This window comes from Etheostoma spectabile, chromosome 19 (assembly GCF_008692095.1).
Source record: "Etheostoma spectabile isolate EspeVRDwgs_2016 chromosome 19, UIUC_Espe_1.0, whole genome shotgun sequence".
Taxonomy (NCBI): Eukaryota; Metazoa; Chordata; class Actinopteri; order Perciformes; family Percidae; genus Etheostoma; species Etheostoma spectabile.
Genome location: NC_045751.1, coordinates 6,179,840 through 6,200,102, shown reverse-complemented (window position 1 = coordinate 6,200,102; position 20,263 = coordinate 6,179,840). Strand labels below are relative to the sequence as shown.

Sequence of the window (20,263 nt, the reverse complement as noted above, 5' to 3'; positions counted from 1 at the left end):
GGGGAAAACAGATGATAAATAGCCTTTGTAATAAATTGTGTTTATTACAGTAGCACTGCTGCCTCTCAAAATAAATTAAATTGAAATTACAGGAGTATAGTAATCAATTAGGGCTGGCAAAACAGAATATCTTGGGCCATCTGTTGTGAACCTGTGTTAGAAGACCGACTTTAGTTTAGTTGCCCGGTCATTTGGGGAAGACGGGCAACCACCCTTAAAGTGGTCAGACATTGATGGTGTTGTCGTACCGATTGTGTACCACTGACGACGAGATAGTGTGCTGAAGTTGGTGTGAGTATGTAACCACAGAAAGGAAACTAGTTTGTAAAGGAGGAAACATACACTTATGAACTGCATCATAGCAGCGGTACTTTAAATCCCATTTGTAAAGGCATGCAAATCTCTCTCCCTCTGTTTTTTATCTCTCTCTCTCTCGTCGTCTCTCTCTATATCTCTGTCTCTCTCTCTTCTCTCTCTCTCTCTCTCTTCTTGTCTCTGTCTCCTCTCTCTCTCTGTCGCTGTACTCGGGATCTGGATCTGGTTGACCAAGACATTGCTCTAGTTGCCACCATTCAGATAACATACATACAGGGAAAACTTACCAAAAACTGGAACAACATGAATAGAACATGAACACCAACTTAAAAATGAGTGATTAAAGGACGAGGACGCGACTCCTGGTACAGCAAATCCTTACACAAATTATCAAAGTACACCTTACTCCCAATATTAAATCTGAAATTTAGAGGAAACTATGATCTACTGTAAAGGGGCTGTCAGGTGCTCATTTGTGGTGGTTTACTCATGTGATGTTCAGTGGTCTCTCTTAATTGTAGGCAGGAGACGGCGATTGATGTAAAAGATGCCTGATGCATCTGTTTGAATTCGCGCTTAACACAATTTAGTGGTCCCTGTCTAAAAGTGTCTGACATTCTTTACGCTGACTTTCGAAGAGATTGGTTAGTTGGTTTGAATAATATGAAAGTGCCCCTCTGTACTTATTCGTTCTCTCGTGTTTTTACCCTCTTTTCTCCCTCCTCTCTATCTCTCTCGCTCTCTCTCTTCTTACCTGAGCTCACAGTGGACGCAGACCTCAGTTTTTTGTGGCGTTGGTTGTGAATGTTGCAACAAAGATAGTAAGAATGGAAATATGTGCACCTAGATCGCATCAAAGAGACATAGTGAGAAACGGTTAATTGGCGTTGGGAGTTCCATTCTCAACATTCAGAATTGATTGTCCTGTTAGTAACACTACTACAACTACAACACACTGCCTTACACCGGAGTACACACATTTTCACTACAGGGGTCCGTCTGTCTGCTGCCTCGTGCTTGTTGGCATGTTCCAGCCTGAAAGCAAACATAATGGAGGTTTTCTGCATCTTCACGCATCTCGGGGCCATAAAAAAATATAGGAAAGGTTCTATTTCCATACTTAGTATCGGTCTCTGACTCGCAATATAAAGAAGTACAAGGTCCAAATTCAAATCACTATTAAGCCCTGCAAAAATATGTGGTATTATATGTTTTTTTTTTTTTTTTTTTTTTTTTTTTTTTTAGGTTTTTTTGGTTGTGCAGAGAGGGGTTTTTTTCATATCACGTTGAGGACGAAATAACAGAAACCAAGACTGAAATGATTCCACGCACCAACTGCAGTCTTGCACAACTGGTCACTGCTTTACAATCGTCAATTACTCATCCAAGGCTTTGCGCGGTACCTTTTTGCATATATTTAATGGATATGTAAGGTGGGTTCTTTTATGTACACCGAAAGCTCGGTTTTCCATCGTTTAAATATCTTACAGTTTAAAAATACTCACCTCTGCATTGGGAGCCGAGCGCGAGAGGATCTAGCTGAGAGTCGCTTGTAAAAAAAAAAATGACACAAAAGCCGTCTTCCAAAATACACTATGCTGTGGTGAAACACCAATTTATTTTTACTACTTGGATCGTTTAACTAGAGGTCTAGACTTGCTGCATTTCCATGACTTTTTTATCTATAACATCCATAAATCTGTATTCCTAAAGAAACAAGTAAGCCGTCGTCATTAAATTACACAAAAGTCATTGATTGTCCGACAGTTACTCTTGTCTTTTTTTGATTACTTAATAGATGGACACCAAGGAATAACGGGGATTCAATGAGGCATACCGCCAACTCATTGATCCATAGGCTCCCATTTAATATTCTTTCAGGCATGTTAAATGTCTTCACTATCTAACACAAAACGATCTTATCCTATCAACTAATTTAGTTTAGGACTAAACAGTTTAGCCAACCCTGTGCACCGGCAGCCAGCTGGTTTGTCCTGTACGACTGGTAAACCAAGGAAACAACCAGGCTGGGTGGTGAATGCCAAAAGCCTCCACTCAAGATATACACCAAGACAATAGATCTTCAAGTCTGCAGGTATATGAAACATTAAGAGACAGAAATTTCAGGTCGTAGATAGCAACTCATGCAGTAGTAAGTGGCCGAGTCTGAAAAGCGCACTTCTGTGATTCTCAGGTGATTTTGACCATTTTCAACATTCAGTGTAAAACGTGAGTCGTTTTTGAATTCATTGTAAAAATTAACCTTTTTGTCGTACATATAGAAAGTAGAGATGAGCTGATGTTTCTGTCCCAGAGTTTGCTTATACCAATAAAGTCTGGCAGCAACGGCACCTTCAAAGAAACATTGCAAAGTCAAGTTTTCCCCATCTTTGACTGATACAAAATGTGTCTCTTGGCTGACAGAAAAAGACAATTTCCGTTCAGTCGTCTGAGCTGAAATGAAAAAACAGAAGAAAAAAAAAACGAATATGTAATTTAATGTGACAGAGTTCAGCTTATTCTGCTGTACAAGCAGTGATCGTACACTTAAAGATACAAGTTTGACTTACAAAAATGCAACTTACCCATTTCGGCCCGGAACAGACATGTGAGAAAGAGAGCAAACACTGGAGATGTCATTGTGTTCAATTTGCTGTGTGAAATGAAAAGGACGTGGATTTTTTTTCTCTGCTCTTTAGAGACAAGACTGCATTTGATTGGCTAACCTGAAGTGACTCTGTACTCCGTGTCCTATTTAGGAAACCTTGCGCTCTTAGCCGCAAATAGTGGCCCATTTCTTTTTCTGTTTTTTTCTAAAGGAAAGGTTGACATGGTGTAAGAGATATGTGGGCCCTAACCCTAATGAAGTAAAAAACAGGTCCCCATTTTTGCATTACATTTAAAATTAGTCAAAGATAAATATTCTTTACAACCTTTTAAATACAGTTAACAAGATCAAGCAGAAAAAAACAAGTCAATTTTCTTAAATAACTAAAGTTGGACAAGTCTTTTTAACTTTTAAAAAACATATGCACGTAAAGTGAAAAAGAAGTGGGTGCCGTTACATATACACATTTGCATTAATTAAGGGAAAGCTTAGTTTATATCAATGAAGTTCCAGTAAACCAGAGCACATTTTCTCCCATCCCAGAATGCTGTGTGGACTAGCTAGACCTTCCTTTGCAACACTGTGGAGGAAGGTCTGGCGATGCGAGACTAGCCTCAGTGCCACTGTATGATCAGATGCAACTTAATACACAGTCGGTATAGTCATGTGTTTTCTAGCTTTGGGTCGGACTTGTGCATGTAAAGTGTCAATGAAGTGCTTGCTTTTACATTTAGACATTTGCACTGATTAAGATAAAGCTAAACTATCCAGCGTTGTGTGGTGTCATGGTTGTTGACTTTAAATCACCTTGGGTAAGGGATGCGATAGCTGTCTTGAGGGATGAACTGAATGGCTTTGTAGTAAATGCCATCCAGTGGTTTCAGTGGTATAGCAGCAACATGACCACACAGGGTAGCTCCGTAATTCAGTGTAGATGGTAAAGTGGATTGTATAACCTTTGTTCTTTTTTTGAAAGACGAAACAAGCTTTGTCAATCTGACATCTAACCACTTTCCTAAGTACTTATAATGCTATACTTTATCTATTAGATTTTTATTAAGAGAGTGAATCAGAAAAGGAGCATCAATCCTCCGCACTCTAGTGAAATGCATGCATTTTGTCTTTTTGGAATTCAAGATGAGCTTTAAATGTATAAAAGGAGTTTGGAGGTTTTGAAAAGCAGACTCGAATTTGGTGAATTTGTTTTTTAGTACAACCAATGGAATATAAGATGTCAACATAAAAATTTGAATTTAATTTTAAAATGTATCCCCGCTGGAAGACTTTCCTATTGTATTTTCTTATATTGATCATTGCATTATATACCCTACACCCAAGGTTTGTGACATGTCTGATGAAAAGTGGGCTGTTATGGTTGACTTTTTAAACTAGGGAGGGTGCACTCTGGTAATGTTTTGGTTTCAACACCTAATCCCTGCACCCTGCTCAGCAACAGTCAATCTAACAAGACCTCATTAATTGTCATTGTGTATAAAAACCAGCAAGCAGTGGAAAGATAATTCTGGTTTGAGCATGTGCCGGTGTTCCTGTGCCATTTTACCTTAAACAGTCACGTTTCACCACTTGTCGACTCATTGTTGTGGCCATTAAAAAACGATTAAGACAGAGATCGCTACCAGGGAGTAAACACTCATGCATAAAGGTCCTGAAGTTGAGTTCTTCTTTTTGGCCACCAGGCTCTGTGGTAGTTGGATTTTGATATCATATAGCTACACAGACAATTTATCAGCCAATTTGTTTGCCTCATAAAGTTCGTAAACCAGCAAATCTCACAAACCTTGACATTATCTCCAAATTTCCACTTGGTATTAAAATATCATCTTCTTTAATTTTTCTTTAAATCATCCTCATCTTGTTGTTGCCTCCTTGTTTCAGTCCGCCTCTTCACCCCAAAAATGTGTTAACACACTTTTCAGCTCAAATGCAAGGAAATGGCAGACTTGGTTGAAATGTGAACAGAGGCAAAAAACAACTAATGAATCACTTAATTCTCATTGGTTTCACCCACCAGTGGCAGAATTCACCCACATTTGTCATGTGATGGGATGTTAATTTAAGGCCTTGCATGTATTGTATTATTTACATACTATATATTCTGAAACTCAAAGGGTTGCATGAATATATTAACTTTATTTGATCACTTATGAAATAGCATGGATATACAAAAACACATACAGTACATGATTTGGTTTGGTTGAGTTGAACATACTTATTCTTCAAATTCCATGACTCCAGATAACATTGTTAAATTCAATGGCAATGTTTTTAAATTTCTTGCTTTCTACAAGGTATGCGCATCGGAACTACAGTATAATTAATATTAGGAAGAGGTCATGGCTATGCTAAACAATAAGAGAAAAAGGTGTGTAGGGTAGGGTTATGCAACTAAATCACTTGGTAGAGGTCAAGAAACACATATGTATGTATAAAAAAAACCTACAGGTGTGTGAATAAATAAGTACTCAAGTTTTATTTACACCAGAGTACACACATTCATCATTGGTGTTGTTTCTTTGTGTTCTTGATCTGTTGGGCAGGTTGTCACTTAAAGCAGCATAATGAAGGCTGTCGGCATCTCTGAAACCCTGGTAACACAATATGTAGAAGTGGATTAGAAAATCTAAATTAAAAACAATAATGAAACAAATGTATTGTTGTGGAATAAAAAGGTTGTAATCTTGCTTGAGACTCTGTTTGTAAAATGGAAAGAAATGCTTTTTCATTCAAGTTATGTTTAGTAAATTATACCAGATACAAACAGTGTCACTTACCTGTACAGTGGTAGCGTATTCTCTGGTTTGTCTTGAAAAGTAAGAAAGCCAGTAAAACCACCAGGATGGTGGTAAATATTAAAGCACCACTCAAGAAATACACAGAGACAAGAGAGTCTGCCTTATCTGTAGAGAGACGCACAGCAGAAACAGAGCTTTTAGCTTTTATCTTTGTGTTCATACAAAGTTTAGAAAGCAACCAAAAATACCTAGTCATCAAATGATCTTGAACGTTGTGTTCTATTCTCATCTTAAATAGGAAGAATGAATAAGTACCTATCAGATGCAACAACCTTGCCTAGAAAGTCCTTTACCTGCTAACTCAGCTTGTCCCGTCTCCAAACAGAATGTGTCCACATGAGGCAAACGGCACAGTAGTAGGTCCCAGCACTGAGAAGCTATTCATCTTCATCGCAGCTTGTAGACACAGGTGTTGTTTGTGTTGGGTTTCCTCTCACACTGATCAGATCCTGCCTCCATGGGTGTAAGAGTCCTGGCTGTGAGAATTCTTCTGACCAGCGTGCAAAACCTGGTTCTCCATCACAGGTCCATGTGTACTGTAACGTTGGATTCCAGGCCTACTGGCTGATGCTCTCAGACGCTGACTGTGGACCGTAGCTGGACCTTCGAGCCTGAAACCTTCTACATGATAACTGGTGCCCTCGACAAAGTCCAAGACACTTGCGTCGCTACTTGCACAGATTAGTAGTAGCCGAGTCCTGAGCTGTTTAAATCAAAAATTGTCACAGTGTGTTTTATTCTCGTATCCAATGCGAAGCCGTGAATTTTTTAAATCTCATTATAAAAAAGTGATCTAAACCAAACAACATAGAAGCGAGACGAGAGTTTGGTTTCTGTCCGGAGTTTGCTTATACCAGTAAAGCCTTGTAGCAATCGTCCTTCACAGAAACATCGTAAAGTTACATTGTCTCAAACATTAGCTGATATAAAAAACGTCTCTCTTGACGAAAGATGACAACTCTCTGAACAGACATATTAGTGAAGGTAAATGGGAGACAAAAACCAAATGGCATGATTAATTAATAGAATGAAATGAAATCATACAGCAATACGCAATAGTGTTGCAGCATTTGTGACTGAGCTTTCTATACAAGTAAAAACCGAGCAGCTGCAGCCACAAAAACAACAACTCACCATTTTGGCCCCAAGAGAAAAAAAAGCATGTCAGATACCAGAGAACCTTTGGAGATTTTTCATCTTCGGATTCTTGTGTGAATGAGAGAAATCCGCGTCCTTTGCTTCACTCTTCAGAGACCAAGTACGTGCGTCTGATTGGACCAGCCTGAAGTGACCACCTCTAATCGCCCTTATGGAAAATGATCACATGCTCCTGGTCCATCTATAGTAGGTCTGGTTGATGAGTATCACATGGTGTGAGGTATTATAAAGAAATATGATCTTACCTGGTAGCTATTTAGCAATGGGGTAAATAAATTACGAAGTTGTAGAAGTATTTAAGCACCCATAATGCTACAGTGGAGTTAATCATGCTCAGCACTTGGTAGTATTATCTCTAGAAGATAAGGTAAATTGCAGGGTCCTGATAGTTTTGTGATAAAGTTAGTATTCATCGTCTAGAGTAAAAAACTATCCTATATGGTTGTTGGATGAAATTGCTGAGAACTTCCAACTTTAAAATACTTTAAAGCTAGTAGTGCGTAGTTTCGTTGTCCTGGTGCAACTAAGCTGACGGTCAAGCGCTACCCCCCTTCCTCCACGTAGTAGCTATTAGATAGATGCGACACTGAGGATTAAAAAAAACATATGGAATCTCAGAAGAGGTAACTTATCTCACTGAGGAATGGAAAGGATGACAAAATCTTCTGAACATAGTCCTAGCTGCTAAAGTCTTATCTACTGTGGAGTCTCTCATGTGGTGGGCCCTAGATGGCTTGCATGTTTTGTAAAATGAGGAGGAACAACTCATTTAGTTATGACAGATTAAGTAAATTTTAAAATACACAAAACAAGTACATGGTGTGTAGGTAATGACATCTGATTGTCAAGTATAACTGTTACCTGGTCAGGACAAGTAGCTCTCACCTGAGACCATTGTCGACGCACATGCAGGACGCAAACACAACGTTCAAATATTTTTTTTGCCCCTTTTAATTTATGGACAGTGTACATTGTGTAGGGGATGATTTGCTCCACAGTGAGAATGTGCGTGTGAAACATTGAACACTACATAAGGCTATATGCCTGGTTTTTAAAAAAAAAACACTTTTGCACAAACGCAAGCCGATCCGCTTTCCATTGATTTAGAGCATTAAAATGAGAAAAAATAAGGGACAAAAATAATCAAGGGGCCTATTTTCTGTACTGGTTTACTTTGTTCGATCTTAAAAACCAGATCTATAATTGCCGACAAACAACCTGTCACGTCTTTTTAGATGATACTAGTTTGGGTGTTGACATTGTTTCTTTAGTCGGTTGTGGCACCAATTGGAAATTAGCTCTTTTCTAACACACTGTAAGTGAAAGTGTTTAAAGCATGAATAAGATAGAAGAGTAGATCCAGCTGTTCCTGGTCCCCCGTGATATCAGCATCTTTACATTGCAATGTACAGAGTTTCTACCAGGAAAGTATTGTATTTTTAAAGTCAGCATTGTTTTTGCTGTGTCTGTCCCAAACGTCTCAAAATGCCGTTCTGTGCAACTAGCTATAATCACCATTGATTAGTTATCATGCATTTAACATGACATGTTCAAGAAATTAGCATTTTAGTCTTACTAGTATGGTTAATTTCTCGATTACTGGCATTGTGCCTGTGGCTTTGGTTTAGAGGCTCTTAGGAGCTATAATATCACTATGGGGAGTGCAACGATGCCCTAATCCTCTGGAAACAACAGCAGTGCGGCTTCGACAGAGACACAAAGCAAAATTGGGGTGAAGGTTGAATATGGTCCAATGTAGTGAGATGACTGCCTTCATTTGTCTGCATTCTCAAAGGACAGTGACATTCAGAAGCCCCCCAAATTGAAATGACACCGCAGATAGAACACAGCCATTTTTTGATCTGATGTCAGCTATTGGAACAACAACATAGGTGAGCTATTATAAACCCTGTTACAGTACACTGTGAAATCAGTCAGTTTTATCATGCCATGGTAAAGTTGGTTAATTGTTGGTTCAAAATAAGTTATTTTTCAATTAAGGCAAATATGTGTTGGGGGATAAAACTACTACTTGTTAAGGTTAGGGGACTTTGGTTATCGCTTTGTGTTTAGGTTTCGAAAAAAATGGTGGTCTGCTTTAGATACTGCGGTCCAATTGAAACAGGAAGCACTTAGTGGTTTCTCGCTGTTGAGTCCAAGTTTTGTTAACTTGTCCTCTATTCTATAGATTCGCACCGTCCCATTTGTCCTCGTTTATCCTTCGTAGAAGGCTAGCGCTTTGTTCCGCTAAATGGACACAGACGTCGTGTTTTAAGGCCACTTGCTCAAGGCTTGATGATGTTGTTTGTTTAGGCAGGAAAAGTTTTCAACATAACTACAGAAATTAAACGGAACCAAGTCTAGGGAGAAGCCCTGTCTTAGGGCAAACTCTGGAAAAATAACCTTAGCTGACATTGCTGTGGGGGTTAGTGTTGAAGTCACAATATAACACACTACCAAGAACCATGGTACCCGCGGAAGAAGTGAATTCAGTTTAAGGAATTTGGGCGAGAGTCCAAAGACGCAACCTTCTTAAAAAAGTTGAGATCCAAAAATGCTACTGTACTACACCTTCTACATCCTGCTGAAACCACAATGCGCGGAACATAAAGAGCACAAAACATGGGGATAAAGGTCAAAGGGTACTCAGTAAGTGCTCCTCTCTCGTGTCACAGTGAAAACAGAGCAATCATTTACAAGGCTTTTCATAAGGCTTCGCTCCGAAGCACCAGCGGAGAAGCCTAATTACTCCCCCTGTTCTTCGGCATTATTATTCACCCAACATATACGCCTACACATGGTCAAACTGACCTATTTTGACCTGAATTGAATACTGCAGCAAAAGAGTTGCTGAATAACTTAGTCAAAGTTAAATTGCGGACGATGTTGTGACTTATTTTTGAAATCCTTTTATTTGTGCCTTAGAGGAGTTTTAATGATTCACTTCATCTCTCTAGTTAAGTCCCAGCAACAGTATAGCCGGGATTAGCTCAGAAGCAAGGGAACAGATTGGATTTCTAACGCCCCTAAACTGTCATATTTACGTGTTTATGTCTTATAGCAGCAAGCTAGGTCACCCTTACCTCAACAGTCACCTGGTCGTGGGTTCTGTTGAGCTCTTCAAAGCTGCACACCCAACAAACAGAGGACGGGTTTTTAATCACTCACCTGCTATGGACCATCAGAATAGTATAAAATCGGTATCTAAAGCTATTGGTGTTTCCAAAGAAAATTTATACACAAGACGCAGAATGGTGAAAATAAGCTCTTCTTATGTTATTTTTTTTCGGGTTTAAACTCTATTTTGCTAAGTTCCAAAATTCCACATGTGCATATCCTTCTGGTCACTACAACTCTGTTGACTTGAATGAGGGGTGACGTAGCGACACCAGCCACTTTTTTTGAACTGTCAACAAGGGCTATTGCACCCCAAGCACACAATTCCTCACGGCTTCCGCTTGCAAACATTTCCAGTGTGTTGTTCAGGGGAACGCACGACGCACACGTTGGAGGTGGGTGCTTTCACAGATGAATCATGATGGGCAGGCAGTGGTTGCCTGAATTTGTGATCCTGTTTCGATGGTGGTTAGTGGCCTTTTTGCTGGAGTGCGGAGGAGGAAACTGTGATGCCTTTTAAAAATTCAAACCCACAATAAAATCATATAACACAGCATTATTGCTTGTAAGTTGTTGTCTACCTTTCTGACATGACAGCTGCTAAACTTGGGACTATTCAAGTTGTATATCATATTTATTGTTTTCGCTGGAAACAATGGCATATAAAACAACAACAACCACAACTATTTAACAAATAAATAAACTTGTATTACAACGTGAAGCACATTCTATTTGGCAAACCACATGAAAACAAAAAATATCGTATGTCCGCCCTCACAAAGCATCTGTACGTCTCATTTTTATGGCAGACCACAAGGGAAGACTTAGACAAGATTCTTACATCATGGGTGGAGATACACGTACAAAAACATGCAAAGACTAAAGCATACAGTACTTCACCTGAATGGAGAATAATGTGTTGTCTGGTTCTGTGACATGTAACCATTGGCTAAGTTGAGGGTTTTTAACTTTGCAAATGAACATGGAGGCATACATCTCGTGTTTTTCAGTAGTCCAGCAGTAAGAGACTGAAAACAACGCGAATAATGAGAGTGGAAAATTGCAGGCTCGCCGGAACATCAAAAACCCACATCAGAAATTGTACGGTCATGGGACAAGGTTAGTTAAGTATTTACATGATGTATCGGAATTAAATTTAGGAACAAGTAGACCATTACTGAAATTTTTGTTTCAAGAAAAATCTACAGTCATTTCCATATCGTAGCTATAGGGCAGAAACCCTTTTTCCTCCATATTGGTCATTACAAATTTTTACTTCGTTCGAGGAATGGCGCGGTAAAATGTTTCAAAACAGCTCTTATTTATAAGTTTTCTGAAAAACGTATTTTGGACGTACAAAGTTCTAACCACACATTGACGTATTTAACAGTGTGTTGACAAAACAGGTTGTTCATCACAAGCCTACCAATCTATCTTATGCCTTAACTGGAGTACAACCATTCACTGACATGTTGGTCTCTTTTCTTTTCTTGATCTGTTGGTTCTGGGATCCCTTAACGCAGCAGTAATGCAGGTTGTCTCCATCTTTGGTACCTGGGTACAGAATTAATAGCAATAAGTACATAAGAGACAGAAGTTTGACCACAACACAACTAGATTGTGTCAACTATGGCAATTATTTTAGATCCAATATTTTACTCTGACATTTGCTGTTTTGGAAGCTGTTTGACACGCTGTAAACGTGGGAAAAAGTTATTCATGTTTAAAGGCTCCTCAGTGAAAAACATGCGATTTGATAAAACAGTTACGAGTTCTGTACCTGTACATTGCAGCGTTTTCTTATTACCTTGTACATGAGAAGGACAATAAAATAACCAGGAGGGTGGTGAAAGCCAAAGCTGCGCTCAAGAAATACACAGAAGATTGGGATATCACCTGATTGCAGAGAGCCAGAAATCAAGAGAATTTACTAATCTGTGTTAAAGCTTAGATTGATAAATCCGCCAACATGGCTATTGCAAGTCAGATATCAGCACACTGGTGTGTAGGCAATGATGGTAAACAAGAAACTAGGTTTGTCCACAATATGAACACTAAAGTTAATTTGTGTCCCACTATGGGTACAGTATTGGCCTCACAAAATCAAATATAAGTCGGGTTCAGCTTTAGCTTTATTTCGTGTTTATAGTTAACTTTCACACAAAAGGTACTTTGCTAGAATTTTCCTTACTACCCACGTTTAAATCCCAGCTTGTTCCGGTTTACACAACAGAACATGTCCCCCAGTAGGCAACAGACATAGTAGGTCCATGAGGAGAAAGACTCAGGTTGTGATAGGCAGGTTGTAAGACAGGTGTGGGTTTTGTGTTGGGTTTTCCTCTCCACTGATCGTTCCCCTCCATGGGTGTAAATCTGTGCGATTCTTCTGCTTCTGTGAACCAGTAACCATTGTCCTTCCCGTCACAGGTCCCAGTGTGTAACTGTTACAGTTGAGAGTTCAGCAGAGCCTCACTGGCGGATGCTTCAGACACTGACTGGATGAACTGTGCTTGTTATTTTCAAACTGAACCTTTTACAGATGAGTTGGGACAGTGGTGTGCCCCTCGACAAATTGTAAACTCGTTCTCCGGCGATGACTTGCACGCGGGCTTTGCGATTAGTCAAGCCGAGTCAGAAATTGTGTGCGTACCAACGTCCGATGGAATTGTCAGGGGGTACTTTCCATTTTCAGATTCCTATGTGAAACGGTGTGGGTCGTGTTTTAATTATCAACAAATGCCTATGTCCATTGTTTGTTCTCATGCTTAACGAGAAGTTGAGAGGAGCTCGTGTGGGTGGGCTGGCCTCAGGGAGGTGCGGTGTAGCCGAAGAACATGTGCTGCGCCATAATCTTATGAGAAACATGTAATGCACGCTATTGCCAACATATGACTATATAAACCATCTCTGACGCAGAGGTGGGGAACGTTTAAGTTGTTGAGTAGAGTCCGGAGCGAATAGGGTGTGTGTGTGGTTGGTGGGGGGGAGACAGAGGCCCAAAAAAGGGCAAATTAATGCAAATGATTTGAAATTAGATCAGTGAAATATATTGTAAGAATGCCAACACCCCATCAGCCCACCAAATACCCAACTTCTTACCCTTCTCCACAGCAGACAGGTCAGATGCCAAAGCAACTTCAGAGATGTAATCGTGAATGAAATGTCTGATGAATGTGGTAGGTACCTGTCATGCGTTCCTACTCCTTAACGAGATGGCTGCACTTTGATTGGCTCAACAGAAGTGTACCTGAATGTCCTATTTGGAAACACAGTTAGCGGTGCACCCTGGGGGCCATTGTCAATGTTGATCTTGTCAATCCTGGGTCCATTGGACGAGCAGTAGATAAAAATTAAGGTCAACCTGGCTGAAAGGGCTTTGAGAAACCCAGTGAGTATTAACAGTACAACCCAAGAATAGGATGTCAGTTATGGGCCGAAGTCTTTTATGTGGTAGATAAGTGTTGGGGTAGGTACGAACGGGAATAGTGAGGGGTGTAGGTGTAAACTCGATTGGTTTGGGTGGGTACATTTGGGAAACACATACTGAATCTCACGTTTATGTTTATGAATTCATTTGGCTGCAGACATCAACCCAGATTAACATCATTTTAAGGGACGTTACCCCCAAAACAAAAGTGTCAGTGTGTTTTCTAGAATTGTATGACTATGTTTCTGGTATGGGGATATTGTTTGTGGGTAGGGTTCACGGGGTTTGGGGCCGGCCAAAAATATACGACAAAGTCAATGCTAGTGAAATTAAGGGGTCCACGTTAGTTAAGGCCATGCCTAATGGTGTTGGAAAGCAGTCTGCCGGCTGGGGTCAGAGTTGATAAGGTGCAGAGCATGGTGTGTGTTAAATATCGCAGGCGATACACTGTGTCAGCGCACAGTGTCTGTGTATGAGCTAAATGCTATAGAGCGTACGTGGCTGGTCTTTGTGATAATGAGGCATGAGTTGTTTTGGCATGAGTGGGTGTATATTGGGCTGGTTGTCGGTTGAAAACGTAGTAGAGGACATCAAAACCTGAATTGTTTAAAAGAAAGAAAAAAATTAGGGGAAGCTGGACTAAAACTTCATCCTGAGGGGAATGATGGGTGTACCAAATTTCAATGGCCATCTATCAAAATACCTGGGAAGAATTTTTCTCATAACCTAAATCCAAAACCTGATGGTGGAGATGGTGATGAAGAGCCGGGATCACCAAAGTCTTCAGAATCACCTGCTGGGGACATGACTCACCAAATGTAAGTTTGTGTGTTGTAAGTAGATGTGACATATTCATAAGATAGTAACAAGGTGACCTGCTGCTAATTCTACAGGAAAAGTCACCAGAGTTCCGTGTAAGCACGCAGTGGTTAGGTATCAGTTAAAGAGAAAAAAAAAAAATCCTCTGAAATCAATCTATACGAAGGTGTGAGGAGGGGGATCCTCCAATAAAGGTTGACAATTGAGATCTGGACAAGTGTGGGACGCCAACCCAACGAGAAGTTAGCTTGGTTGGTCACCATACTGTGTCAATCAATACATCTGAAGTTCGGATTAGGTAAAACTAAAGCTGTGGACGAAAGTGGGTTTCTATCCGCGCGTTGGAAAGTGAATAAACCTGTTCGTAATAACACAATGAGTAATATGCAAAAGTTGGATTACGTGGCTTGATGTGCCATCTTATTGCTACAATGGACACGTACGAATGCCCAACAACATCTGGCGAGATGGCGGGGGGCTGTGGTATGGGAACGAAGCGGCATTCACAAAGTGTTCTGAGAGATTGTGGTTAGGATACTACTTCAGTAACACCTTTGGTGAAGCTTTCACGATTGTACCGTTTGATTATTGAGTAGGCCATCCCTTGACCCGAATAGCCAGGGCCTCGGGCAGACGGCACCCTTTGTATCCACAAGCCTGGCACATGTGCAGAGTACCGAGTGGTAGGCGAACGTTTGGGGTGGCAGGATCGACCACCAGGGTGTTTAGGCTGTTTGCACTGCAATAGAACGAGGATGATTTAAAGGTCTCCTATACTACACCTGGAGTAGAGTGGGCGCATGAGATCTGAGCGTGCGTGTAAAACTGTAAGCGCGCCTTGTGACCCGGTGTATGGCGATCAATAGAGAGGACTCAAGTCCTTAGTTAGACCCCCTGCGAGACTGCAAGATTTTGTGTCGTATGAAGGGTCTGGCTTGTCCGCCGTCCAACTCTGGGGCAGTTAAGAAGAGGGATCGTTGCAGTTCATAAGGGGCTTCGGGTCTATGTTGTCGCACGCCGGCCGCAGTTGTTCATTTGGTGCACGTCTTCACCACTGTGGGTTCCCGAACCAGGTGCGTCTACCGGATGCCAGCCATACAATGACCTTACAACTCGATCGCAATCTATATGTCAATCGAACCAGTAACGTTTCATCACGTTTGTGTGCAGTAAGCCGTAACTCATCCAATGAGGGGCTTTTTTTTTCTCGAGATGCGGATGAGGACCTACAGCAGTATAAAGCCTTGAGGGAGCATTGTATTCATGTCAAATTCAACCAAATGTTATCGTTTCCATGTACAGGCATTTTTAAGTTTATAACTCACTTAATTGCATAAAAGCACGTGGCAGGAAACATAGACTACTGACACCCAGAGCCTCCACTAGCAGTGACCTAAAAATACTTTTGTGCTTTACAGGGTGGGTTGTGTGTTGAGTCCGTAAAAGAATAGCTGATGTTGCTGTATGGCATTACAATAGTATATATAAATGTTAAGTAACTTCTCCCAAGAAATATGAGTATTTCTTTAGGAGGACATATGAGCATAAGGCTTAAAGAAAAGTACTACTCCCTAAAGAAAGGCTAAACTGAGGGTTGTATACAGCTTGCACTCTAAAATGAAATACAGATATTATGTAATGGGTTGTGAATGTTACGGAGTTGTGTTGTGCAGACTTGAGTGCGGATGTTTATCAAGGCCGTGGTTGAAGCTGCGCTGTGACGATTTGATGGTGGTATCAATATGATCTAGCTAGAGAAAGGCTGGCTTAGAGGTATACGATTTCATGCGGGTGCATATGCGCATGAAGACAATGCAGAGACACTGTCTGTTGAAACACAAAGACAAAGAGAAGGCAAAGGGTCTCCAAGCAGAAGACATGAGCCAAATGGGGTTTGACAGAGCAAGCGAATCGAATGCCTACCACAGTACACGGTGGCTGAAAGAAAAATACTTAGCAATCTCTGTTAACAACATGGTCTTCAGACACAAGGTTTGCCCAACAACATCTCTCAGAGTAGTGTCAGGTGGTTGAAGTTTGATTGCCCAGGAGGGGGGGGGGGGGTAAGGAAGGAGGGGGAAAAAACAACCATGACAAAGCTTCCCCTAGCACTCGGGTATCAAAAGGTTTTCTCATTTCCAATCAGTAGCCCTCTCAATCGATAAGCATATGCACGTAGTCAGTTGAAAAGTTTATTGCAAGGCAAGACCCTACATTCAGTATATCGTGTGACAAATCTGACAGCGTATGATCCAAGTTAGAAAAAGACAAAAGATACATTTATATCTTGATGGTAACATTCACAGAACAGAAATCGTTACAATGAAAAGAATCCCAGCTTTAACTGCTGTCCTTGAGTCAACCATTCACTGTTGTTACTCCAGTTAGGCTCGCTTGGTCGTGATCTGTGACCTTTGTTCCCCTGAGCAGGCAGCAATGGAGCGCTTGCTGAATCTTGATATCCTGCGTAACAGGAGTTTTGGAGCACAATGTGTTGGGGGGTTAATGTTAACAAATTAAGTATAGTAGTTTGATTCTAAAATATAGCTTGGGCCTGTTTTTTAAAATAGTCTTGCATAGCAGTTATGCATGTAGGTGGCTGGACGTGGTTGCTATGAAGAGGTGGTCAGCCGGTGCAGAATAGCTGGGTCCCTGTTTGTTGAGAACAAGAGAAGATGAGAGTTCAGTAGTGGTCTCCGGACAAAGTTCACAAACGCCAAAGATAAGTGGCGTGAGCAACGTGGGACTGCGGGACCCACGGAGGGCTACAAAGTACTGCATTCATACGCAACGCCGAGGTTTCTAGTTGCATCACACCCATCACGGAGCGATCGCTGAGCAAGGGGAAACAAGATGGGATAAAATATGCCTTGTAACTAAACTGGGGGTGGTGGTATAAGTACACTGCTGGCCGTTCTCAAAATAAATAAATGAATTTACAGGAGATATAATCATTAGTGCTGCACACAGATATCTGTGGCCATCTGTTTGACCCTTGTTAGAAGACCACTTTAGTTTTAGTGGCCCGTCATTTGGAAGACGGGCAACCACGACCTTAAAGGGTTCAGTAACATTGATTGGTGTTTAAAATTCTACCGATTGTGTCCACCCTGACGACTGAGATAGTGTTGCATGCAAGATGGTTGTGCTATGTAACCACAGAAAGGAAACTAGTTTGTAAGGAGGAAACATACACTATATTGACCTCATCATAGCAGCGTACTTTACAATCCATTTGTAAAGGCATGCAAAATCTCTCTCCTGTCTTTTTTTTCTCTCTCTCTCTCGTCGTCTCTCTCTCTCTCTGCGTCCGTGTCTGAATTCTCTTACAGCTACTCTTCTCTCTCCTCCCTCTCGTCTCTCCCTCTTGTCTCTGTGCTCCTCTCTCTCTCGTCTCTGTACTCGGGTCTGGCTTATTGGTTTGACAAGACATTGCTCTGTTTGCCACATTCAGATAACATACATAAGGGAAAATTACCAAAAACTGGACACAACTAATGAATAGAACATGACACCAACTTAAAACATGAAGTGATTAAGACGAGGACGGACTCCTGGTACGAGCAAATCCTTACACAACTTATCAATGTTACACCTTCCTCCATCTCGCGTCATATCCAGTTAATGATAACCACCAACATAGAGGAAAGATTTACGTAGATAGACTATGCTATACGGTATCTCGGTAATGTATGGGGCTGTAGGTGCTCGCATTGTGGTGGTTTACTCTGTGTGCGTTCAGTGGTCACTCTAATTGAGGCAGAGACGGCGAAGATCCTGATGCATTAATCAGCGGAAGCAGGCCATGATTTAGTGGCTGCCTCGTTGTTAAACGAGATGTCTGACATTCAATTTAGCTGCCACTTCTCGATGGAGTTCTTAGTTGGTTCGCGAATAAGGTTGAAAAAGTGCTCTGTACTTGATTCGTTAGCCGTCTTTTCCCTCTTTTCTCCTCCATTCTGTAGAGTCGGTCTCCGCGTGTTTTTACTACTCAGGACGCAGACCTCGTTTTGTGGCGTGAAAAACGTTCTGCACATCCCCCGTCTGCACAAAGAACGTAGAATGGACACATATGTCACCTGTCCACACAACGACGATCATGTGAACGTCCTCAGATTGGCGTCTGCGGGCTCCATACTCAACAGAGCCTTCAGATTTTGCTCCTGTGCTGTACGACTACTCAGCACAGCGAGTCTCTCTTACCGGAGTCCAGCACACAGGGCCGTCTGTCTGTTTGTGCGTTGTGTTGGCGAATTGTTCTGTCACCAATAGAGAACATGGAAATAGGTCGCATCTCTACGCATTCAGGGCCAGACTAAACAAGAACGTATAGGAAACGCGTGGGTGCTGGATTTCCGCAATTTCACATTCAGTGGAATCGTGTCGGTCGGTTAGACACTCGACACACTACCTCCCTAACGAGTAAAGTCACAGAGGGTCCAGTGTTCGTCACTGGGTGGCGTGCTCCGTGCAATATGTGTTTCGGGCTCATGCCATAGGATGTTGGGTTGGGTTTTTTTTGTGGGTTTCTTCTTTCGGGCCTGCGATATGAGGGTGGATTGGCTTCCTTGTGGTGTCGAGTTGGTCTCAGAATAAAGAAGTAAGGTAGTCATCTTATACCCTCAAAGTATCATTTTTTATTGGTTCACGTATAGTTTTTATGATACGATTAGAAACCATCGTCATAGACCGTAGGATGACTGATCAATGATAGCCGAAAAGGCAAAAAACGCGAGGCCAACTCAGGGTCGGTTGCACAACATGGCACTGCTTTACACTCGTCAATTAATCATCACAAGGCTTTGGCGTACCTTTTTGGCATTATATTTAAGCTGGATATGTAACGGTGGATGTTCTTTATTATGTTACACCAGAGGAGAAAGGAGGGGGGGGGGGGAGAGGGGGGGAAGCTGCGAGCGCTTTTCCTTCTCGGGGTTATAAATATCTTACGGTTTAAAAATACTCACCTCGCATTGGGAGCCGAGCGCAGGGGGGGGAATGGAGGATGATCTATCGTGAGAGTTCTGCTTGTAAAAAAAAAAATGACACAAAACCGTCTCCAAAATCCACTATGCTGTGGTGAAACACCAATTATTTTTACTATAATGGATCGTTTAAATCTAGGTCTAGTACTTGCGGTGCATTTCCATGATTTTTTAGGTCTTAAAATCCATAATCTGGATTCCTAAAGAAACAAGTAAGGCCGTCGTCATTAAATTAACAAAAGTCATTGATTGTCCGACAGCTTACTCTTGTCTTTTTTTGATACTTAATAGATTGCACTCAAGTGAAGTACGGGGATTCATGGGCATAACCGCCAACTCATTACTCCATAGCTCCCATTTATTATTCTTCAGAGGGCACTGTAAATGTCTTCACTATCTAACACAAAACGATCTTATCCTATCAACTAATTTAGTTTAGGACTAAACAGTTTAGCCAACCCTGTGCACCGGCAGCCAGCTGGTTTGTCCTGTACGACTGGTAAACCAAGGAAACAACCAGGCTGGGTGGTGAATGCCAAAAGCCTCCACTCAAGATATACACCAAGACAATAGATCTTCAAGTCTGCAGGTATATGAAACATTAAGAGACAGAAATTTCAGGTCGTTTTCCGTTACCAACACCATCACCTTCTACCAATGGATTGACCTTATTATTTTCTATTCATTATGGCACGCCAGAGGGCGACAAAGTGATATTTGTTAAAACAGCAAAACCAAAAAAAAAGAATTGAATCAGGGAAAAAGGACACATCGTACCCAGCTCTACAATGAGTACCTACCGAGAAGCAACAAACCTCGGCTCGAAAGTCCCTACTTTCTAACTCCAGCTGGTCCCGTTTCCAAAACAGAACTGTGTCCACCTTGCGGCAACAGCACAGTAGTAGGTCCCAGCATGAGAAAGATTCCGACTCTTCATCGGAGCCAGCTTGTAGACACAGTGTGTGCTTGTGTGTGTGGGGTCCTCTCACATGATCAGTCCTGTCTCCATGGGTGTAAATGC

The 20,263-nt window shown here is 41.4% G+C and overlaps 1 long non-coding RNA gene across 1 annotated transcript in view; it reads left to right on the top strand.

Moving 5' to 3' along the window:
- The first annotated feature begins 1,497 nt into the window (after positions 1 to 1,497).
- LOC116707420 (uncharacterized) overlaps positions 1,498 to 20,263 on the top strand; it is a 20,795-nt gene continuing 2,029 nt past the window's right edge. The window contains exons 1-2 of the long non-coding RNA XR_004336510.1: positions 1,498 to 1,513; positions 8,324 to 8,327. This is a non-coding gene — a long non-coding RNA (uncharacterized LOC116707420). The remainder of the gene's footprint in view (positions 1,514 to 8,323; positions 8,328 to 20,263) is intronic.